The following is a 17,000-nucleotide window of genomic DNA, read 5'->3' on the forward strand; positions in this document are numbered from 1 at the left end:
AAGATGACCTTGCTATATACAATGATTAACTATTCTACAAATCAGAGTTAATTAAAAGTAAACACATATCTGGCAGGCTGTCATAGCCTTTCCTAATTATCCTGCCATGACTTAAAAGATGAATATTTTATTTGGGGCACCAGGATTAAATTTAGAATTATATAGGTTCTCCTAATGCTTTAGGTAAAACCATGACAATTAAAAAACACAAAACAAAAAAATTCCAGCATAGACCAGATGGGGATTTAAAATTTAGATTTAGTTTAAACATACTTACTTAAGTTTAAGCTTCAGTTTGTTTAAACTTAACTACCACTGAGCCATGATAAATAATAATAGTAATAGTAATAATAGACAAATAATGCTTACCAAATGAAAAGGGACAGTCTAGATGGCTGAGATGAAAAATGACCTTCCTCAAACAGTGGAAACCTACATATCTCACAGTTGGCTGGTACTTTGTTGCTTGATTTATTTATTTATTTATTTATTTATTTTGGTCATTCACGGGACATCAATAAAGCAACTCAAACACTGGAATTGGATATTATAAATATTTTCTTTTAGGAATTATCTGTAGATCAAAAATAATTTTCTCAAAGTGAGAATTCTACTGAACAGTATAATTGGGTCTACTAAATTAAAAGCATTTGATGCTTTCAGTAGCTAAACAAATTAATAAATGTAAAAAAATATACTGAAGTAATAATGAAACTAAGAATATAACGTTATAATTTCCAAACTGGGGCGCCTGGGTGGCTCAGTGGGTTAAGCCGCTGCCTTCGGCTCAGGTCATGATCCCAGTGTCCTTGGATCGAGTCCCGCATTGGGCTCTCTGCTCAGCAGGGAGCCTGCTTCCCTCTCTCTCTCTGCCTGCCTCTCCATCTACTTGTGGTTTCTCTCTGTCAAATAAATAAATAAAATCTTTAAAAAAAAAATTTCCAAACTTATTCGAAATAATGATTGAGATAATTGCTACCTTAAAATTCATTTCTGAGAATAGTGATTTTTTATGCTTCTAAAGAATAAATATTTGCAAGGCTAGAAATACATTGTTTAGAAAATGATTATAAAAAGGCAGTAAAACCATGTCTCTATATGAAAAGACTTTAGAGTTTTAAAACTTCAGGAGTATTTATATTTGCTATTTGAAAATTGAAAAATACGCTATTTTACTGCAGAGAAATAATCATTTTAAGAGTCAACATCCTAAGTGGTACAGCTATTTCCTACTTTTTAATGTGTATAAAAAATATAAATATAAGAGTCCATAAAGCCTAAATGATATAGTAAATATACTCATTTATTCTTTGGCAAACTTGTAAATCTTATATTAAAAATGAAGTATTGAAGGAAAAAAATGCTTTAACCTGCAAACAAAATACAAATACAAAAAAATACTTTAAAATATTAATTTCTGACATAAACATCAATCTGATTATTAAATACTTGGAAATTTTGAAGTGATCTACAAATATATATGAAGTATAGAAACAGCAAATAATTAATTTGGTAATTTCCAATTAGTAATTACTCAATAACTTTAAATGCTGAACAAAGCAGTCAAATTCTCATTCAGAAATTACCTTTCTAACTGTTATCATTTGAACACTAATCAGCTTTAAAAAATAAAATTATTACAAAGTAAGTTATTCATTAGAGAATCAAGTGGTCCTCCAGGGAATTTAGCTTTCCAGGTAATGCAGAGCTGGGTATTTCACCAGAAGAAATATCTAGGATAATCTTCCTACCTCAAGAGCCTTGATTTAATCAACCACATCTGCAAGTCCCTTTTGCAAATGAACTGACAGTCACAGGTTGTGGAGATTCAGATGTGAACACTTTTGCAGGGACAGAACCATTCAGCCTGCTAAGGTGTATCAACTGAAGTCATCACAAAAGCCAGAAATCAAGATCAGAACCCAGGAGAATATACTCAGGGAATCACAGTACCTGTGGTTTTTATTGTCTCTGAATTTGCATGTTGCTATCTTAGCTGAAAGAGTAGCTGGATCCCACCATGGTTGTCTGTGCTTATCCTCTTCCATTCTCAACAATCATTCAGTCCCATAGGTTAAAACTTTCCCAAGAAGACAACTGACTTGACTTCCTCAACAGCCCTTTTCATGTATTTTACTTAATCCTCCTCTGCATTATTGTCATTATCATCATTATCTCCTTCTATAATGTTAAATGTCAACCATTCTTATCATGCCATTATCAAACAGCAGAGGTGACTCCACAATACCTACAAAGAATAACACTAGAGAAAATCTGATTGGAAGGTTCATTGATTTGTATACTTAGAAAATATTTATTGAGTGCTCAGTATGTGCCAAGAGCTATTCTAGGTACTGGAGGTAAAACAGTTAAAGAAGTGAAATTCTTGCCCTTGGGAAGCTTATGCTTTAGTGGGGGAAAATGGACAGTAAACAAACAAGAATATAAAGAATTTGGCAATTGAGGATTGGTACCATGAAGAAAAATAAACAACATGAGGGTTGGCAGGTAGTTGTGTGTGTATGTGTGTGTGTATACAATGGATATAGATGTATTTGTTCTATGTTAGAAAGGGCTTAAAGGTATCACATATAAACAGAGACTGGATGGAAGGAGAACAAAGCTATGGTAATATCTAAAGGAGGATCATCTCAGCAGAAAGAACAAAGCCCCCAAGTAGGATCAGACCTCAGTGTGATAGGTGTGTGTGATCAATGTGGAGAACAGATACGAGATTAGATTTGCCAGATTTGCTGGAATGCAATTAAAGGGAAGCCAGGGGATTGGTAGATGATGTCAAAAGAAGGTAGAGGGAGAGAGAAAATATAGGGGCTACATAAGTTATGATTGAAGACTTTGGATTTATGTTAGCTGAGAAAATGGTTTTGAGCATGGGAATAATGTTATCTGCCCGTGTGTTAAAGTGAGAATTCTGACTGTGTATGGAGAACACAGAATAGGAGAGTAGAGCAAACAGGGAGACCAGTTAGGTTAGAAAGCTATTGCAATCAGAGAGGATGGTGGTTTAGATCAAGAGGCAACAGTGAAGGTGGTAAGAGTTGGCCAGATTTTGTATAAATTTTGAATTATATGCTGACGGAGTGGATGCTGAATATAAAAAAAGTGAGGAGCTAAGATGACATCGCTTGATTTGAGCATCTGGACTAATGGATTCCCTTTCTAAGATATGCAAAAGATTGTAAGAGAAACAGGTTTGGGATGGGAAATTGAGACTTCCTTTGGGGATATGTTCAATTTGATCATGTCCTATTGGACATGCCTATTGGACACCCAAATGGAGATATTGAGTCAGCAGTAGAATGTGAATCTGGATTCAGCGGAGTCTGAGCAGGACATTTGAGTTTTTGAGATATAGCAAATAGGTAATATGTAAATCTGTGAAAATGGGTAAGATTACCTAGATACTGGGGCTCCTGGGTGGCTCAGTTGGTTGGGGGTCCGACTTTTGGGTTCAGTTCAAGTCATAATTTCATGGGTTGTGGGATCAAGCCCCACATCAAGCTCCATGCTCACAGGGAGTCTGCTTGAAGATTCTCTCCTTCTGCCCCTCCCCACCACACTCACTCACTCTCTCTTTTTCAAATAAATGAATATATCTTTAAAAAATAAATAGATAACCTAGAGACTGAATGTAGACAAAAGGAAAGAAGTCCTAGTACTGAGCTCAGGGTACTTTCAATGTTTGGTGGAGAGATGCAAAGGAACTGGGCAAAGAAAAGGGAGAAATGATAATTGGTGATAAATACTGACTGACAAAAAAAAAAAAGGATGAAAAATGAGAACCAACTATATTAGAAGACAAATCTAAAAGCCACATTATGTTAGTAAGGACATTGCTTTTGCTTAGAATGAAAGTTATTTAAGGTGACTTTACTGGTGACTGGCAGAGATTATGGAGTTGAGGTTTTTGTTTTCCCATACTCAACATCCCTTGGCACTGTCCCAGAGTTATAGAAAGAAAAATACCATTGTAAAATCCCCAAAGAGGACATTCTACTCCAATTTTAGAAAACATCCTTGATCTAAGAGGATTAACATGGAGGAAGTTACCAGTTCCACTCCTAAAAATATTACAAGAGTATTGTTAGAACAGTGTTTTTCTTAATACCTAGGAAATTATAGCCTCTGTATAAGAACATTTATTTCCCTCTTGGCAAGAACCTCCATCTCCTATTTCTGACTCTTTTTACTTTCACATTGAATTTATCCCCTAAATATAAAACACTGTCCAATAAAATATAATGCAAGCCATATATGTACTTCTAAGTGTTCTACTAACCACATGGGGGAAAAAAACAACTAAAAGAAACAGATGGCATATTGACTCAAGTCTAGGCATTTAATTTCTCTGGATTTTATTTTATAATTTGATAAAATGGAAAAAGGAGTTTTAGAAGTGTTACCTGGGAAAGAATTCATAGCCTAGGGTCATACTTGCTCTGTTGGGAGACTTGCTCCCACAGTTTCTGGCTGAGTTACTTTGAGCAAGTTACTAAAACCATCAAAAAAACATTTTTGGTTTGCTGACCCTTTCTATTGTTTCTTTGTTTTCTGTGTAATAAATTACCTACATCATGTTTTCCTTTATGTTTTATTTTATCTCATCTTTTTTTAATCTAAAATTTGAATTGGAAATAAAACTCATTAATTTTTAATCTTTCTTTTTTCTATTAAATGCATCTAAGTTCTACATTTTCTTCTAGGTGTTACTTGCATCACATTAATGTTAATAGTTGATATTCATTTTTATTTTGCCCTAAGTATTTTAAGGCATTCATTATCTAGTTCTTAGATAGACACATTATTCACAGAGAAGTGTATTCTTTAATTTCCAAAAAAATATATTTGGAGGAAATATTTTATTTTACTGGAATAGGAGTAGATGGCCTGTATGAAAAGATTGATTGGCATTCATTGAGACATGTTTTGTGACTTAGCATTTGATCTATTCCAGTAATCCACATTTAGTTATTGTTAAAATTCAACTATTATACTTATCTGAAAATCTTACACTGAGTACCACTTGCGTTCTACATCTGATGGATACAAATACATTTTAATCCTGATCACATCCTTCCATTTTCAATATTATAAATGCCTAGTGTTTAATTTTGTCTTACATTTAAAAATCCCCAAGTTAGCATTGTTGTTGCTGTACGCAGTGAGTTCCTATCTGGATTTAACAGTTTCTTAGTCCATCACAATTTCTTGCATCACCACACTTCTTGCGAACATTGTTTTCTATTGAGTGCTCCAACATTGTTCTTCTCCAGTATTATATTTATTACAGGTCTTTTGCCTTTTCAGATATATTTAGAAACATTTTCCTAATATCTTCCAAACAGCTTGCTGAAGTTTTGATTGTGATTACACTGAATCTATAGAATAAGTTGAGGAGGACTGACAACTTGATGAGACTGAGTTTTCCAATCCATGAACACAGATTCTCTCTCCATTTATTAAGTCACTGATTTCTTTCATCGATGTTTCATAGTTTTCTGCATGCAAATCTTGTATATATTTTGTCAGATTTATACCTAAGTATTTAATTTTTTGTGTTATTGTAAATGTTTTTTTTTTAAATTTCAAGCTTCAATTACTCATTGCTGTTATAGAGAAAAACCCTTGACTTGTATATGTTACCTTGCATCCAACAACCTCACTGTACTTTCTTACTGATTCCAGTTTTTTTTGTAGATTTCTTTGAGTCTCTACGTAGACTAATGGACAGTCATGCTGTATGTTAATCAGGACATTTTATTTATTTATTTATTTTTTTTTTTAAATTTTCCAATCCATATAGCTTTTAATTCTTTTTCTTGTTCTGTTACACTAGATAAGACTTCTAGTATAATGTTAATGGAGTGGTGAGACAACATTCTTCCCTTGTTACCAGTCTTATGGGGATGGTGTCCAATCTCTCGTCAAAAGGTATAATGTTAACTGTGGATGTTTTTTAAGATTTTTTATTTATTTATTTGACAGAGAGAGATGACAAGCAGGCAGAGAGGCAGGCAGAGAGAGGGGAGGAAGCAGGCTCCCTGCTGAGCAGAGAGCCCGATGCGGGGCTCGATCCTAGGACCCTGGAATAATGACCCAAGCCGAAGGCAGCGGCTTAACTCACTGAGCCACCCAGGCGCCCCAACTGTGGATGTTTTGTTGAAGTTCTTTATCAAGTTAGAAAAATTATGCTCTATTTCTACTTTGGTGAGAGTTTTTGTGTTTAATAGGCTTTGGATTTTGTTAAATTTTATTTCTATGACAACCCATACGATCATAGATTTTTTTTTCCCCATAGCCTATTGGTATGATGGATTATATTAAATTGATTGCCTACTGTTGAACTGGCCTTGAATACATGGAATAAATCACATTTGGCTTTAGTTTGTAATTCATTTTATACTTTGTTGGATACAATTTGTTAAAATTGTGTTGATATTTGCATCTATGTTTAAATGAGATTTTGAACTATAGTATCCTTTTTCTTGTAGTATCTTTATTTGGTTTTGGTATTCTCATAGAAACAATTAGAATATACTTTGGGCCTGATGTCATTTTTAGAAAATTATTGATAATTGATTAATTTCTTTAATAGATATAGATCTATTCAGGTTGTCTGTATCCATTATGTGAGCTTCCATAGTTTATGTCTTCAATGAATTTGTGAATTCATCAATGTTATCAACTTTTCAGGCCTAGACTTTTTCACATTATTTTTTAATATCTTTTAATGCCCATGTAATCAGTAGTGAGGGCACATCTCTCTGATATTGATAATTTGCAATTATTCTCTCTTTATTCCTAGTTTAATTTGGCCGGATATTTATCCATTTCATTCATCTTCAAAAAATCAGCTTTTAGTTTTATTAATTTTCTCTTATTTTTCTGTTTTCAGTTTTATTGATTTCTGCTCTAATTATTTTTTCTTCTTGATTTAGGCTTCATTTCTTTAATTACCTAAGATTAAAATTTAGTTTATTAACTTTAGAACATTTTTCTTTTCAAATATATACATTTATTACAACAAATTTCCTTCTAACACTACTTTCATTGCATCCTACAGTTTTTATAGGTTGAATTTTTGTTTTCATTCATTTCAAACTATTTTAAAATTTCTCTTGAAAGGTCCCTGGGTAGCTCAGTCAGTTAAGCCTCTGACTCTTGATTTTGGCTCAGGTCATGATCTCAGAGTCATGAGATTGAGCCCCAAATTGAGCTCAGTACTTGGCCTGCAAAGTTGGCTTGAGATTCTTCCCCTCTCCAACTCCCTTCCCTTCTGCCCCCACCACCACTCACAGGCACACTCTTGCTCTCTCTCTCTCTCTCTCTCTCAAATAAATAAAAAATCTTTTAAAAAATTATTTTAGTACTTCTTTGAAATATGTGTCATATAGCAATGTCTTAATGTCCAGATATTTGGAGATTTGCCACCCATCTTTTGCTATTGATTTCTAATTTAATTTCACTGTGTTCTGAAAATATACTTTGTAAGAGTTCGGTTATTCTGAATTTGTTAAGGGATGTTTTGTAGCCTGTGATTTGGTCTATCTTTGTAAATATTCCATTTGAGCTTGAGAAAAATGTGTATCCTAGTGTTGTTGGATGGATTATTCTATAAACACCAATTAGGTCAAATTGATTGATATTGCTATTTAAGTAAAGTATTTCTTTACTGATTTTCTGCTTGTTTGATCTTCCAGTTATTGGGAAAAGGATTTGTATTCTCCCAACTTTTAGAGTGGATTATCTATTTCTCCTTCAGTACTGTTATTTTTTGCCTTATATATTTTGAGGCTCTTTGGTTAGGTGCATACATGTTTAGGATTATTGTGTTTTCCTGCAGAATTGATCCCTTTATCATTATCAAATGCTGTATTTATTCCTGATAATCTTTCTCACTGTGAAGTCTACTTTGCCTGAAATTCATATAGCTAGCTTTCAATAAATATTAACTACTTATTATCATTAGATTTTAAGTGCTTTAAGGTGATGGATAGTGTTTTTTCTCATTTTACTCTTTAAGCTTAGTAATGAAAGCTTTTTAATTGATTAAAAGAGATTAGATGTCTGTGCAGAGAGCATATTATTCATCTTGTAAATAAAGAGAGAGATGAAATTACAATAAATATTTCTGAATTGCTAGAAGACGTAGTCTGCATTTTCCAATTGCTGAAAATGAGTTGATATTTAAATTAGCAAATTTAAAAAGGTCTACTTTGTGACCTTTTAAAATAACATAGATTTTCTGAATGTTCCACAATTATTAAAGTAAATGGAATTAAAAATAATGACATTTTTTACTCTACTAATTGGGATTGGATTGAATATGTTTTAACAGAGCAGGCTCTCTGAATGATTTTATACATATTTTCACTGGCTAATAGATGTAGATCTTTTGGAGTCTAGCTAAGGTTCAAAAAGTCAGACATTAGCACTAAGAATCACTCACAGTAAAGAGAAAATTATCCCAACTAGCCTTCCTCAGTCTAGTTTTAAATTATTTTCAAACAAAATGTCTCCTTATTTAAACCCGCCTAGTTCAAAGTAGAATGAAAGATTCAATGGCTTTTGTTTTTTGTTGTTGTCGTTTTCCCTAAAGCAAACATCAAGTACATTCTTAATTGTTCTTTGAATGAATCTGTAATGAATTAAGGAGGAGATTTTCAAAGACACATAGAATTCATTTTTTTTTTTAAGATTTTATTTATTTATTTGAGAAAGAGCGCTGCAAGTGAGAGAGTACAAGCAGGAGGAGGGGCAGAGAGAGAGGGAGGGAGCTGGAAGCAGGACTAGATCCCAGGACTCCAGGATCATGACCTGAGCTAAAGCCAGTTGATTAACCAACTAAGCCACCCAGGCACCCCTAGAATTCATTAATTTAGAAAGAGGTAGATGCTAATCTAATGGTATGGAGCAGGTGAAAGAATTGTATTTTTTGAGAAAGTGAAGATGCTTCCCAAATTGAAAGGAAGAATCTTAAACGGACTTGAAGTTCCTAACATTCCCTAGCTACATTGTCAATGTATATGCACATGGTTACTGCATTCCAAATGCAGAAACACACTTTGAATACACAACTTAGATAACTGATCCAGAGAAATGAGGAGAGGCCAGAAGTGACTATGGTAATGGGATAAAATTAAGAAATGCCTTATCATCTGTGATCTCCAGCTATAAACATACAACAGGGTAGCCACAAAGATACATGCTCTATTTTTGAAGACCTTGAGTATCCCCCTCTTTTTTTTCTTTCTTTTTTTTTTTTTTTTTTTTTTTAGGATTTTATTTATTCATTTGACAGAGAGAGAGAGAGAGAGAACATGAGCACACTAGGAGAGGGAGTGGCAGGCAAAGGGAGAGGGAGAAGCAGGCTCCCCACCAATCAGGGAGCCCAGTGGGCTCCATTGCAGCACCCTGGGGTCATGCCCCATGCTGAAGGCAGACACTTAACAGACAGAGCCACCTAGGCACCCTGAGTATCTTCTTGTTATGCCAGTATTTTTGGTACTTTCCTCCAAAGACCGCATTTGCAGGGAAGAAGAAAAGAAAGACAGGGGCACCTGGGTGGCTCAGCGGGTTAAAGCCTCTGCCTTCGGCTCAGGTCATGATCTCAGGGTCCTGGGATCGAGCCCCTCATTGCATTGGGCTCTCTGCTCAGCAGGGAGCCTGCTTTCCCCCTCTGTCTTTGCCTACCTGTGATCTCTCTCTCTGTCAAATAAATAAAATTAAATTAAAAAAGAAAAAAGAAAAGAAAGACAGATGGAAGAAAAAGGACGAAAAGCTTATTTAGTTGAAAAAATTTACTCCTATCATAGGCTTTATATAAAGTTCAGTGGAACAGCTAAAAACAAAAACAAAAACAGCAAATTCTCTAGAATCCATCATAGATAATCTGTAATTGCAACTTAAGAGGTAAGCTTGGGCTTCTTGCACAGAGAACTGGAAATGTGGTTTGTCAATCTACCTTTCCATCAGCCTAAATAATGACATTGTGAAGAGGTCCCTTTGTGCTTTTTGTTCATTATTTGGTTTCAACAAAAATAGACATACAAGTTGTAAATACAGAAGTAGCAACACCCAATAAAGGGAAAAGAAATAAATTTCTGTAAAACCATGATTATACCTAGAAGAACATACAGAATTGTGTACTGCCTCTCTGAAAATAGAAGGTAAAATCGTAAAAAACAAAACAAAAAAACTAATTGTATGCTTTGAAAATGGAATGGGAAATGTGCTTCTGCACAGATTATGTGTTAACATTGCTACAGAATCAAAACACTTCAGAGAATATTGTATCCTGGGGAGATCTTATGACAATCAGAACATCTGGCAACTCCTTGTCTAATTAGAATTATAAAGAGAACAGTGACCATTTCAGTTTATCAGATTTTATGCCTGAAACTTAGGAGAAAAACATTTTCTCCTAAGTTTCAGGCATAAAATCTGATAAAATCATTTGGGCAGTCACATAATTAGTAAATATGTCAATATTAGACTCCAAAGTTTGACTTCAGAGCCCACACTCTAATCATTACATTGTATTACCTGCAATGTGTGACCTTAAAGTAGGGTTGCCACACTTAGCAAATAAAAATACAGGACTAGAACAAAATATAAGATTACATATGGCATAGGAAACATTTATACTAAAATAAAATTTCTTGTGTATTTGAAATTTGAATTTAACTTGGTGTTCTGTATTTTATTTGGCAGCCCTACTCTAAAAAGACATTCAAATAAATACTTATTTTCCAACCTGTAATACCTGTGAGGAGATATTATTGTACCTAGGTAGCATGGAATATGTATATTTTAACATTCAAATTACTTTTTTTTTTCACATGACATTTTTTAGATGCTAATAGTCATTACTTAGAAAAATGTAATATTTTTATTTCCAATTGTTTGCAGGTTTATTTCTATATTGTTAAGTGGGAGGGCAGGGTTAAGAACTAGGTTTCTCCCTCCTTCCAATAACCAGAAAAACCTTTTAATCTTGGCCACATTCCTTGTAAACACTGACAGAATTCACTAGCTGCAAGATAAAAAGGTCTCCACAGTGTAAGAATTTCTTTTCTGAGATACCATTTTAGCAATCCTACCTTGTTTGTCTGACTTACTTATTGTAATCGAACTGCTCTTTCTCATTTGTTACACACAGACTCACTGGAGAATAAAAGTTAGTTAATAGTCCTTCTCATTAAGTAATTTCTAAGGAAGGGGCACCTGGGTGGCTCAGTGGGTCAGACATTGACGAAGCCTCTGCCTTTGGCTCAGGTCATGATCCCAGGGTCCTGGGATGGAGCCCCGCATTGGGCTCTCTGCTCAGCGGGGAGCCTGCTTCCTCCTCTCTCTCTCTGCCTGCCTCTCTGCCTACTTGTGATCTCTGTCTGTCAAATAAATAAATAAAATCTTAAAAAAAAATTTATAACGTGTATAATACTTGATCCCTGAATTAATGGTCTTCCCCGGGCTATCTTCTATGTTATGCAGTTAGCATTACTCTCTCCACACCCAAAATGCATCACGGTGTTGGGAAAGAATTTAGAAAGTTATGTCTGACTGGTTTCCGGCCTTCTGAACATTGATGTGGTATTAGCCGAGACTTCTTTTTCCTCAAAAGTCATAAATCACAAATATTACCTATTTCAATGGATTACATCATAATAATTAAAAGATAGAGACAAAAAAAAACTTACATGAAAATAGTATTATGCTCTTGATTTTAGGTATATGATCTCATAGTTGAATAAAATGCTTTCTTTTAGAATTTAACAAAGTTGCTTAGAGTAATATAGAAGTAAAGCTTTTTAAAATCGTCTGTGTATCAAATAAGAGCTGAACAGTGCTACCCTATGAAGGTCAGATTAATGTAAAAGAGTCTTACATTTACATTGTCATAATTTTTTCTATCTGCTAAATACAGAATAGACAGATTTAGGTATACCTAGGTCAGTGTGTTGGATAGATGTTGAAAGACAGTCAAGGAATTCCTCTGACATTGGGGAAACTTCCTTCTTTGCTATTCTCTATAGATGGAACTTGGCATCTGGTAATTCTGAATACTTTCTATAGGGGATTGGGCAAGTCATTTTCGTTCCCTAGACCTTAGTTTCTTCATTCAAAAAATAAGGGTGAAGGATGAGACTGTCTCTAAAAACTATATATTGACTCCACAAAATCCCAGATGAATTAAAATGTCATGACCTAGAGGGAGTGATCTCCGAGTAAGTAAACTCAAGAGAACATTCAGAAGAGAGTTGTTTTAGAAGCTGAAGGTTGCTTATGACAACAGTCAGGTTGAATCACAGCAGAAAACTAATATCCTACATGTGTAGTAATACATACTCAATACCTGGGGTGCTCCCTATCATCACAGCTGAAAAGATGTCTTCATCTACTCTGAAAGAGATGGTTTCTGATATTCTGGTGAATTGAAAAAAGGCACAATGCTGAGGTTGTAGACAAAATAATCAGATTTCCTAGAGGAATAGCTAAGTAAAAACCAACCAACCAAACAAACAAACAAAAAACCCTGTAGGCTAACAAAATGTATAGACAGACTGAGATATTTATACTGATTATACCGTCACTTAAAATAGCCCCTCTTCTTTCCTACATTTTATTCTTCCTTCTGCTCCACCTAAGACTAGCAGAGAGAACATAATTAAATGCCTCTAAGAAATATGCTCCAACAATCTTTGTAAAGTCATTGAATCTTTCTGATATTTTAAGAACATTTTTTTATTTATTTGGACTTAATTTTTCAGTGTTAATCCTTTGTCTTATGCTCTGTGAGCATTACCAGTTTGGTTTCATTGTATTCAGTTTATTTTATAGTACATTACCTATTACTAATATGTTATTTATACATACTGCACACAGTTTAATAACATTAGTTAATTATATTTACATTAATAAAAAGTACTGATTTTATATAAATATATTTGGTAAATAAATTAATATGCAATATATATACAAAATAGCATTTTACATTATTTAATATATTAATTCCAAAGAGACCTAAATAATTACTATAGAAAAGTGGTGGCTTAACTTTTTTTAGACTAGTCTATTTTCTTAATTATTCTAAAGGGTATCCCAATCTGATTCTTCTCCTTGATTTACAGAAACAAACTCCTGTCCTCTAAGCAAAGGGTAGGCTAAAGACTTGAGAGAATGTATGAAAGTCTCTTGCAGAAAACAGAATATATTTTTTAAAAGCGGTAGCAATTGTTATTGAGAAAGTAAACTCATCAAGACTTCTAAGTAACCTGGTTTTATTTCTGCTTCCAAACCTATAACTGCCACTTGTACATCTTCTTTGTGTACCTTGAGCTCCTTGCCACCAAAAGTGGTTAAGAAGATACTGACAATCCATCCCACCATCCTCACATGTTGTTACAGCTGTGTCTGTCATTACATCATCTATAGGAAAGAGTTCAGTCACATATTCATCCTGTTGTACACAATGCTCCCATTTCTGAAAAAACTATGTCAAAGTAAATAATATTAACCTAGAAAGAAGCTATTTATACATTTTTCATCGCATAACAAAAGAGGAAGAAACATAACAAGTTCAGGAAAACACTCAGTTATCAAATAGTGGATTGATAAATAAAACACAACCATTAAAATCATGGTCATAAAATGTGTAGTAATATAAAATGTGAAAATATATGTTAAGTTTTTAAAAATATGATAACATATTTATGGCATGATAAAAACATGATAACATCAATATACCATGATTAAAATATGCTATATAATTAAAATTGCCTAAAGTGCTTGTAAAAAATACAAGGAAAATATCTTCAAAATTCACATCTTAATGTTAAGATAATGGAGCTTATATTTAAATATTTTTTTTCTATTTGCCAAAGTAGGAATAAGTAGTATATTGTCTAATTATAGTGCAGAAACAAAGTTAATTAAAAATAGAAGCTAGATGCCCCATTCTAGTTGTATTAGAAACAAATTGGACAGCTAGACCAAATAACTTACAGGAATAGCTATGCATTTTTCTAATTTGTAATTTATCATTTTAGGGGTTTATGGATGTTTTGTTAAATGGAAATAATCTTGCTAACTCCCTTGAACAGTTTGAACTAATGGAAAATAAAATTTTAAGCTTGTGAGAGACTATGAAAACATATAACCAATGATTTTCAAACTTTTGTTAGAAATGGACTTTTTATCTTAAATAAAACATAGAGAATTCCAGTAGTTATTAAAAAAAAAAAATCGAGAATTTGGAGACTAAGCTACCTCTCCACTCACTTCTCCACAGACTCATAACTTCTGAGTTATGAAACACATACTCATCTCTGTGGAATTACAGTGCAACAAATGAACAAACAAAATGACCTTGAAAATCACCAAAGAGGAGCAGGATGAAGGGATGGGCAAAATGGGCACAAGGAAGTGGGAGATGCAAGCTTCCAGTTATGGAACGAACCAATCATGGGAATGAAAGGTACAGCATAGGGAATACAGTCACTTGTATTGCAGTAGCATGGTATGATGACAGATGGTAGCTACAATTGTGTTGAGCTTCGAATAATATATAGAGTTGCTGAGTCACTATGTTGTACTGGGTTGTATATATGTCTATGAAACTAGTGTAACTTCATGTGTTAACTATACTCAAGAAAAAATAAATTTAAAAGAGATAAAAGGGAAACTGACAACTTATTAATAAAAAATGCTGAAACCCTTGTAATTTATATATTAGAGACAGAGTCAGGACCAGAAACTAGGTTTCTGATGTTCTAACCCATTGTTCTTTCATCTATATGTCTATTTCTTCGTAAGCTAGTGTGCATTTAAAAAAAGGGGGGGGGGGAATGACTGAAATATGGAGTGTCTTGCATCAAGCCAGGCTTTTCAAGGGTTATGTTAAATTGCTTTTCTAAAAACAGTAAAGCAATTTTGACTCAAATATGATCTGTTTGGAGTTGGTCACTTCATGTGCCAGGTTCTTTTGATCCATTTATTTCCAGGCAAGTGCCACTTCTAAGTCTCCTAGTTAGCATTGCTAATATTTAGAACTTCCTAATGGTCAGATAATTAAAAAAAAAAAAAAATCTGAAAGAAAAAAATTGTGCCAAATATTGTTTTTCTCTCAGATATCATTTGTTTTTATAAATATCTTTTGAGGCTAAGCGACTTCCAGGGATGATGGCAGAGTCGGAGGACCCTATACTCACCTCCCACTGATAAAACTAGAAACACTTGTATCATGTAAATAACTCAGAAAATGACCTGAAGACTGGCAGAACAAACTCTAGAATTAAATGTAGAGAAGAGGCCAAGTCGATGTAGAGAAGAGGATACGAAGGATGGAGACTTGGTGAGGAGCTAAACCCCATGGGTCTGGTGGCCTGAGTGGGTAGCGAGGGCATGGAAAGGGTTGAGAAACAAATTTTCACCCTGAGACGCCTGCATGGAAAAGACAAATCGTCAGAGCATTTTGCTTTGAAAATCAAAGGGGTTGAATTTCATGTGTTCTTATAACCAGCAGGACTTAAATCATGAAACTTTAAAAATCAGTGGTCTTGGCTCTCAGAGAGCCAGAGGGACATAGGAAGCAGAGACCCTCCCTTAAAGAGACAGCACTATAAACACCCTGCAAAGATACAGGATTGAAACAGCAGTTTTAAAAATGCCTGACGCATCTGGGACAGAGTTATTTGCTAATCTCAGAGTTCCCTGAGGGATTTCTCCCAGAACAAAGGAGCTGGCAGCCTCCATTGCCACCTGTGGGAACCAGCATGGTACCAGCATTGACCACGTTAACTTGCTTTTACCGTGACCGCCAGTTCCCAAGCTGCAGTCACCTCCCCCAGAAGACTGGTGCAAACCTTGCCAACACTTACTCCTGACTGGGTGTTTTATGAGGCCTCAGTCCAGTGGCAGCAGGTTACTTCCCATGGAGAACACCTGTGCTTTATGGAGTGGCCTGGTCAACCTTGGTCTTGGTGGCAGTTGTGCATCTCCTTTGGAAGAGGACCAGCACATAGGACTTGAAGGCACAGAGGCCCTGACTATGCACATTTTGCAAAGAGGAGCAGGATGCCTGGTCTCAGCAGCAGCTTTGCAGAAAAGGACCAGCACCACCCTGTTAAAACTGCTTGCCATGCCCACCACTTTCATGAGCAAGAGACATAGCTTAGTTTCCTAATACCCAGAAACATACACAGAGTGTTAGACAAAAATGGAGAGACAGAGAAATATGTCCCAAATGAAGGAACATGACAAATTATAGCAAGAGACTGAAATGAAACAGAGATAAGTAATATGCCTGATAGAGAATTTAAATTAGTCGTTATAAAGATACTGGACTTGAGAAAAGAGTGGAGGACATCAGTAAGACCCTTAATACGAGACAAAAAAGAACTAACCAGAGATGAAGAGCAAAATAATTGAAATTAAAAGTACACTAAATGAAAAAAAAAAAGTACACTAAATGACATTAATAGCAGGTTAGAAGAAGCAGAAGATCTCGCCAGTCTGTTTCCACAAAGTGAGAGAAAAAAAAATATATTCAAAATGAGACTAGACTTAGAGAACTCAGTGACTCCATCAAGCTTAATAACATTCACATTATAGGGATCCCAGAAGAAGAAGAGACAGAAAAGAGAGCAGAAAATGAATCAGAGAAATAGTGGACATAGTAATGGAAAGTAATCAGTCTGAGTAGGTTGAAGAGGAAAATTATTGAGAGCAGGCCCAGGCCAGCAGGCCCCAGTAGATAGAAAGCGCAAAAGATAATCAGGTGTTTCTGCTTCTGTAAACAGGCTTCCCGCCACAAGCCTCCTGCACTCCCCTAACAGCCTAAAGCAACCCCACTCCCCACTCTATCCCCCCATTCCCCGACACTTCCCCAGTTTAAACCCACCTACCAGCAGCCAGCATAGCCCTTGGAACTTGACCTTCTGCACCCCCGATAAAAACCCTGTAACCTCACTACCCAGAGC

The 17,000-nt window shown here is 34.9% G+C and overlaps 1 protein-coding gene across 7 annotated transcripts in view; it reads left to right on the top strand.

The window, feature by feature from the left end:
- Positions 1-17,000, top strand: part of MAGI2 (membrane associated guanylate kinase, WW and PDZ domain containing 2) — a 1,346,145-nt gene that overhangs the window by 392,102 nt on the left and 937,043 nt on the right. The window lies entirely within an intron of this gene.

The sequence above is a fragment of the Mustela nivalis genome, assembly GCF_964662115.1.
Source record: "Mustela nivalis genome assembly, chromosome: 12".
In the NCBI taxonomy this organism is placed as follows: Eukaryota; Metazoa; Chordata; class Mammalia; order Carnivora; family Mustelidae; genus Mustela; species Mustela nivalis.